An 8601-nucleotide genomic window follows, 5' to 3' on the forward strand; every position below is an offset into this window, starting at 1 on the left:
CAGCCTCTTCTTGATTCCATCTAAGATGGTCTTGTTGGATGCTTCTGCTTGACCATTGCTTTGAGGGAAACTTGGAGTAGAGTAGTAATTCTTGATCTTGTATTTTGCACAGAATCTCTTGATTAGCTTGCTGTCAAACTGTGTGGCATTGTCTGCTATTATTGCCCTTGGGATCCCAAATCTGGTAATGATGTCCTTCCAGATAAAGTTTTTCATATCAACATCCCGAATCTTTGCAAGGGGTTCTGCTTCCATCCACTTGGTGAAGTAGTATGTTGCCACTAGCAGGAACTTCCTTTGTCCAGTTGCTTGAGGCAGTTGTCCAACAAGATCCATGCCCCACTGGGCAAATGGCCAAGGGCTGGACACTGGGTTTAAATCTGCTGCTGGTTGGTAAATCAAAGGTGCAAACCTCTGGCACTTATCGCACTTTCTGACATGGGCTTCAGTGTCTTTCTGCATGTCGGGCCACCAGTACCCCTGAGTAATGGCCCTATGGGCAAGTGACCTACCCCCAGCGTGGCTTCCACATACTCCTTCATGTGTTTCGTACAGGAAGTCTTCAACTTGTGAAGGATGCACACACCTCAAAAGAGGACCTGTGAAAGATCTTTTGTACAGATGTCCTTCTGCTGTCAGACTGAATCTTGCCGACTTCAGTCTGATCTTGTGTGGTTCTTTGCGATCATTTGGCAGCTTCTCATCTTTAAGGAATGCTATTATTGCACCCATCCAACTTGGTCCCATCTCTACACACATTGCCTCACCTTTTGTGTTCATTGGCTCGACACTTGGACCTAACAAATAGTCAATCATTATTGTCCTTGCCTCTTCTGGTTTTATTGCACTAGCCAGGTTGGCCAAGGCATCGGCATGGCTGTTGTCATCTCGGCTTACTTGTTGTAGTCGGCAATTCTGGAATAAGGCTACCAGTCTGCCTACCTCTTTTGCGTATGCCATTATCCTTTCATCTCAGGCAGTGAATTCGCCTATTGCCTGGTTGACGATAAACTGGAAGTCACAGAAGACCATTACCTCGTCGGCTTCCATTGCTACTGCCAACTTCAACCCTACAATTAGTGCTTCATATTCTATTTCATTGTTTGAGGCCTTAAACCCCAAGTGAATGGATTGCTCCAACATCTGCCCATCTGGCAATACTAGCACTACTCATGCCCCCGCTCCTTGTTGGTTTGAACATCTATCAACAAAAAGGCGGAAGGAATCGCCGACATAAATATTGCAGGACCTGAGTTTCTCTTCTTTCCTCCGTTCTCCTGTCCCCAGCTGGGTTTCTCATTGTTCACCTGGGCACTGTATACCTTGGCTCAACGGAGCCCGATGTTCCACGGCACCTGGTGTGAACTCAGCCACGAAGTCAGCCAAAACTTGGCCTTTGATTGTTGTTCTGGGTCTAAATTTCAGGTCATACTAGCCTAACACCACTGCCCATCTGGCTATCCTTCCTGTCAAATCTCCTTGCTGTAATAAGGACTTCAAAGGATGCTCATTTAACACCACAATCTTGTGGGCTTGAAAATAATGGTTCAGCTTCTTGGGGGCCATTACCAGAGCTAGTGTTAGCTTTTCCAAAGGTAGATATCTGGTCTCTGCATCTGCTAGGGTTTTACTCACATATTAAACTGCCTTTTGTTCTCTCTTTTTCTCTCCGATTACCACTGCACTCACTGCATGTTCTGAAACTGCCAAGTATAAGAACAATTCCTTTTCTGGCACTGGATTTAAGAGGACTGGAGTGGTGGTCAAGTACTTCTTTTGGTCGCCCAAGGTGTTTTCACACTCCTCTGTCCATAAGAAGTCTGTGACTTTCTTTACTAAACTAAAGAAAGGTATACACTTGTCAGAACTCTTGCTTATGAATCTGTTTAAGGATGCCGCCCTTCCAGTCAGTATCTGCACTTGTTTTGCCGACGTCGGGCTCTTTAACTGTAAGATGGCCTTTATCTGATCCGCGCTTGCTTCAATGCCCTTTCTAGTAACCAAGTATCCCAAGAACTTTCCTGACCCGACTCCAAATGCGCACTTCGCCGCATTGAGTAGGAGTCGAAATGTTTTCAGGATATCAAAGATTGTCTTCAGGTCGGCCAGATGGTCTTCAGGTTCCTTGGTCTTCACGACCATGTTATCAATGTATATCTCTACTGTTTTGCCTATTAAATGTCTGAACATCTTAGTCACCAATCTCTGGTAAGTTGCTCCTGCATTTTTTAACCCAAAAGGCATTACCCTGTAGTAATACAACCCTCTTGGGGTGATAAATATAGTCTTCTCCTCATCAGGGAGGTACATGGCTATCTGATGGTATCCCCTGTAAACGTCCAAGAAGCTCATCCTTCCATGCCTTAAAGTAGCATCCACCAATTGATCGATTTTGGGGAGTGGAAAGCTGTCTTTGGGACAAGCCTTGTTCAGGCTGGTGAAGTCCACGTAGACCCTCCACTTCCCATTCTTTTTCTTCACCACAATTGTGTTTGACAACCACGTTGGATAATTTACCTCTCGAATGGCTCTGGCCTCCAGAAGCCTATCCACCTCCTTTTCCACTGCCTCAACATGCGTTAATGTAGGCCTTCTTGCTCGTTGGATGACAGGTTTGGCCGACCTGTCCACATTAAGCCTATGGCAAGTGATCTCGAGGTCAAAGCCAGGCATCTCGTAAGGTGTCCAGGCAAACACCTCGATGTTTGCTCTTAAGAATGCCTCTAACTCATTTTCCTCCTCCTCCTCGGCCAAGCCTGAGCTGAGAAGAAAAAAGCATTCTTCATCCCCTTACTGGACCAAGATCTTCTTCAGGGCTTCCTCACTTTTCTCGGCTGGTTCTTTGTTGATGTCCTCAAGGACCTCCATGTCCTCATCTTTAATCTCAGCTGATTCTGGTCCTCGCACGCTGCAGGTGGACTTCATTGCTGCTATGGAGCAACTTTTTGCCTGCAACCGGTCCCCTCTTACCTCCTTAATTCCATGCTCTGTTGGGAACCGCAACAGCTGGTGTAGTGTTGAGGGAACAACCCTCATTGCATGCAGCCATGGTCTTCCTAAGATGACGTTGTAAGGTGAGGGGGTGTCAATGACTGTGAATTTTGTGTTCAATTTCTTGGTGCCTGCCTGTACCTCCAAATTTGTAGTCCCCAAGGGCCATGTCATCGTTTCATTGAACCCGACCATTGGACTGTTCCAGATCGTCTTGGTGAAGGCTGAGCTCTTTGTAACATCTGACATACATGATGTCACAAGAGCTACCTTGATCAACTAGAATGCGCCTTACCTGGAACTCTTTAATTTTCAAGGATATTACCAGTGCATCATTGTGAGGATGCTGCACCATGTCAAGGTCGTCTTCAGTGAAGGACACCATTGGTCCCTAGAGCTCATTTGCCCTTGGTCTTTTCTACCTGACCTGACATACATGTTGTAAGTGTTTTACCTTCTGAGTTTCCCCCCTTATCTCATTCTTATTGACCTTCGAGTGAATCACATTGATCACTCGAGGCCCGCCTGCTTGTGGTTGTGGTGTTGGCAGTGGTGGCCCTGCCGGTGCCTGAGGCAATCTCGCTTGCTCCTCCCTTGTCCTGGCCTCATCTACCAGGTCCCTTAGATGCCCCTGTCTTACAAGGTCTTCTAGATGTGTTTTTAGGGCCCTGCACCCCTAAGTCAGATGCCCATTCTCATTGTGGTAAACATAGTGCTTGCCAAGGCTTCTTCCCATGAATTCGCCAGGAGCCCTATCTGGTGCTCTGTAGTATGGCTGGTTCCTAATCCTTTCCAGCACTTTGTAGATCGGAATCCGGAATATGGTAGTGACTACCTGTGTAGCCCTCAGTCCTATCTCTTGCTTGTTGTATCCAGTGTTACCTCGGTCTTGCTTCGGCGAGTCGTTTCTCTTCTCTTGTTTTGATGCCTTTGTTCTCGGTGTGTCTTCCTCGGCTCTCGCGTACTTCTCTATTCTGGCCATAAGTTCCTCCATACTTTTTGGCAGTGTCTTTGCCAACGACTTTCGAAGCGGACAATCATTGTTCAGGCCGTTCTTGAAGGACATGACCGCCACTTCCTGGTTGCACCCTGGTATTCGGTTGAATACCTTATAATACTGTAGACACCCCATTTTTGACCGTCCTCAAGACTTGGACGTCACCGTTTGAACACTCGGTGATCATCCATGTTTGTGTTCGTTTGGAGTTTCCGGAGGTCTCGGCTACGCGCCTTGCCTCAGAATCTCCGAACTCGACCGTTCAGTGTCTGGTTTTGCACCAAACACTGGCATCTTGCCTTTGAGAGGCAGGGTAGGGCTTGTGGACCATCCCCACCCACCACCGGCAGTGGCTAGAGGCCACCGGCTGGTTTTTGCTGCCACCGGCAATGTTTATTTGTTGCCGGTCAGCACTTTTTAGTGCCGGTCGGCACTGTTTTTGGCCAAGATGGCATTTTTGGCCGGCCGACTACTGTGCATCTGCTTTTGCAGATATTTTAAGACAGCTGTCTTGCCTTTTGCTCCCCTCCATACACGTGTATGGAGGGATCTCCCTCTTATGAAGCTTGTCTTGTAAGCTTTACAAGACAAGAAGTTCCATAAAGGGAGGGGTTGGTCTCTTGGCTTAAGGGGTTAGAGACTTAAGATATTTTGAGAGCTTAGACAGCCATTGTTAGGGTTTGAGTTCTAGGGTTAGGGTTAGATACACATTCTATCTCTCTTTCCCTCTCTTTTGTGCTCTTGTGTGTGTTTTAGTCCATACTATTGCACACAAGCACCTAGTGTTTCACCTTTCTCTTGGAACTGAGGTTCTAAGGGACTAATTTTGAGGTTTTTGTGTTGGATTCAAGCTAAGGAAGGCCATTGGAGCATCATTGTTGAAGAAGGCTTCAAGGGTAAGAAACTTACACCTTTATTCCCCATTTTTGCATTGTATTTCTACCTATCTTAAATTCGTTTTTGAGCTTAGTGTATAATACAAAAAAGTTCTGTTTTTAGACCCTCTTGGTTGTTTGTTAAGAGTGTTTTGTGGTTTGGGTAAGTTTGAATACCCTTAGCCTTTGAAAGGCCTCATTTTGTGCCTTTTTGTGTGAACTCCGGGATTTTGGTGTTGGGGTCTCTTCACCACTGAAATCTTGAGGGATTTCAATGGTGAAGGTGATGCCTTGAAGTCCCAAGAAGGAGAGGGCCACCCCCTCTCCTTGTTGTCCTTGAAAAGGGCATGTTTTGGCCTCTTGAGGGAGCATCATGATAGAGGGTGTATTGACCATGACTTGGCTGCTTTTTATGCTTAGTATGTCATGTTATGCCTCTGTTTTTACTTGGTTTTGGTACTCCATGCATGCTTAGCATAGTTGCCATGTAATGCCTTGTTATTGCCTCAATGTGCCTTAGGTTGTTAGCCCTTGTTAGAGCATGTTTTAGGCTTGGTCTTGTGAAGATTTTGTGCATGTTTTGCCATGTTCTAGGTCTATCCTAGGTTGTTTGAGTCGAATTTGGCATGCACCATGTAGCCCCTTTGCATTCCGGCTTGTTGGCCTTAAGTATATGAATGTATAGCATGACATCTTTGCATTGATTTGGTGATTTGAGGCCACCCCACATGCTATTTCAGTCCCATTTCCATGCTTGCTTGATTGCCTTGCATGCCTCTTCGATGCTTTGGAAGCATGTGTTGCATGCTCCATATTTCGACCATTGTGCATGCCCTTGAATGTGAGCCACTTAGATGCCATCTAAGTAGTCCCTTAGCCTTGTTTTAACATGCTAAAAACCTGTTTTTTTAGTTGTTTAATGCATGCTATGATTGTTATGCTAAGTGTGCTTCAAAGCCTCTTGACTTGCCCCAAGCATTTGGGCTATTTGTTGCATGTTTGGCACCATGTTTTAACATGATTTTCAGAGCTCATGTTGCATGCTATTTGTCCATGATTGTCCCTTTCAAGTGTGCTTGAGGATTATCTAATTTGTGCCTAAGTGTTGGCCTTTAACCATGTGTATGCGTGCATGTGTATTTGGCCCATCATTATAGCACTTTGGCCCTTGTTTTAGGCCTTACTAGAGCTGCCTAATTCATGTTTAAGACCATCCTTTGCTTATTTGCATGCTCACCTTGCGTGTTTGCTTGTATCGGCATGTTGCATCCTTAGCTCATATGCCTAAGTTGCATTGCATCTTGCATGCATCACCTTGCCTCTTGAGATGAGTATGATAGAGGTTAGGCCTCCTTGTGTGTTTATTTGGTTTGCATGCATTTTGAAATTGAAGTTGCACACTTGATTCTTTGGGCCATCATGCATGGAAATGCGTGATTGGTGATCCGAGAATCGGGGCACATCCTCCTTTGAGTCATTAACATGATAAGGAATGTGATTGGTGCATAAATTGCTTGAATTGCATTGCCATGCAAGATTTTGCCCTCTGCTGCTGTGAGTTGCAGGTTCTGCAGGAATTTATTGCCGGCCGGCATTATTTAGTGCCGACCGGCAGTCAATCGATGGCCGGTGGATCTATTTTGTGCCGGTGACTACATGCTACTACCGGTGGAAATTCTGCTCAGTCGATGATATCCCCCAGTGTCCTGAGAGGCATCCTTGAGACTTTGGCAGTTTTCAGAGGAGCAGAGCAGGGAAAACAGAGGCAAACTATGCATGGCAGTGCGATTCCGAGCCAGTCCCGAGCATGTGTTGCATCTGGCCCTCGCCCCGAGGCGGTTTACTGTTTTTCTTTAGTTTAGTTAATTTGTTAATTAATTAAGCAATTTGTAATATTTAATTAGCTTGCGTAGTTAATTAATTTGTATTATTATTTTGGTCCCTCCGAGTGAGGGCATATTTGTAATAAGTGTGTGTGGGTGGTGTGTATGTCTTCCAATCCCCACTTCTTTCTTCCCTTTTATTTACCTGCTTATGATGGTAGATTAGGGCATCTTTAAAATTAGCATACCTTATGCTATGCATACGTGCATCCATGCATTCGTGTTGCATGCATTAGGCTCGGCACATCACGCTAACTGCATTTGTACTTCAATTCAAAAAATTGAATATGTGCTAGTTGATTGCATTTCATATGCCATCTTCAGGATAGCCGAGCCTGTTTAGATTGCATCTTTGCATGTGTTGCATTAGCCATTTTTAACATGAACTAGGATCATGCATATGATTACTAACTAGTTTCTGTTTTGGCTCGGAGTACTAGGTAAGCTTTTATGCTTTAGCATATCGCATGCGTGTGAATGTTGCCATGATAGCATGATTACCATGAGGCTAGCTGCTTATGTGATATAACTGCTTGAATGCCTGTGGATGGAGGTCAAATTACCTAAATTGGAATAATGCATTAAAACTGTGAGTTTTAAGCCCACTAGATAGTGGAAAAATCATCTTTTCTAAAGCCCACTTGAGGGTGGCAAAACCTGCATTTTAGCCTACTTGCGAGTAGCAAACCATTTTCAAAACAAACATGCTATGTTTCGTTCCAATTTAGGCGATTTGGTCTATACTTGTTTGCTGTGCGCATAACATAGTAACTCTAGGCTAATAATTGGAATAAGAGCACATAACGTTTTCAAAATTGGATATCATGGTTAGTAGAGGCCGGTCTTCGGACCGGGCGAAAGGGGGTGTTCATAGCTGACCTTCCCCGATCGTACCCAAGCTCCCGAGCCGAGACAACTCCGGTGATGACGGACATGTGGCCTTCGGCACCGAGTCAGGGTTTCCTAAATTTTCCCATTCAAAAATATTTAGGTGGCGACTCTGTATCTGGCAAAGCAGTCCATGTTTGGCATTACTTTTTCAAAATCTGTTTCTCAAAACGATTTGTCAGATTTGGACTCTTTGGTTCAGATTTAGAACCGTGACGACAAAATTGCGAGTCCGAACTGTAGCGAGGTCCCCCGCGGACTTGTTACAAATACCTCTTGGCATAAGTCCTGAGGCTTTCATTCTCGCTAATCTTCAGAGCCATCAAGGAGTCCACCCTCAACGGCTATAGTTTGTTTGTTACAAACCTGGCCAAGAACATCTCGGCCAGGCCTTCCCAATTTTTCACAGTTCCTTTCGGCAACTTGTGAAACTGGTCTGATGCGATTTCCCCAAAGGATGCGGGGAACACCTTACAGAGCAACAACTCGTTCCCGGTGTATAGTGCCATTGAGTTCAGGTATAAGCCGACATGAAAGTTAAGGTCAGACTTACCGTCGTATATCTGTAATCTCGGCATGTTGAACCTTTTCGGAGCCTCAAATTTCTTCAATTCTACTGAGAATGACATTCTCAGTTTGACCGAGGAGGTTACCTCGGCGTCGTGCCATTTTCTCTAGAGGTTGTCCCTCAAATCCTCCTTGGTTCGTCCAGGAGCCTAGCTGTCAACGGACTTTAGTTTCTTTGGTGCACTGCTCCCGGTGTCGATGTGAGTCCTCTTGGATCTCCCTCCATTAGTTGTGTCAAAACAAAGCTCCTTTCCTTGAGCTTGCCGATGTTCCTTGGTATAGGCTTCTTTAGTACGATTTGTTCTTCGTGAGTCTCCCCTCATTGACTCTCCTTGCCCGACCTCCCGCGAAGGCCGGTGAGAATATCCCCTGGTTCTGTTATGCTCCGGGACTACAGAAA

The sequence above is a fragment of the Camellia sinensis genome, chromosome 3 (assembly GCF_055761805.1).
Source record: "Camellia sinensis isolate YWXY chromosome 3, ASM5576180v1, whole genome shotgun sequence".
In the NCBI taxonomy this organism is placed as follows: Eukaryota; Viridiplantae; Streptophyta; class Magnoliopsida; order Ericales; family Theaceae; genus Camellia; species Camellia sinensis.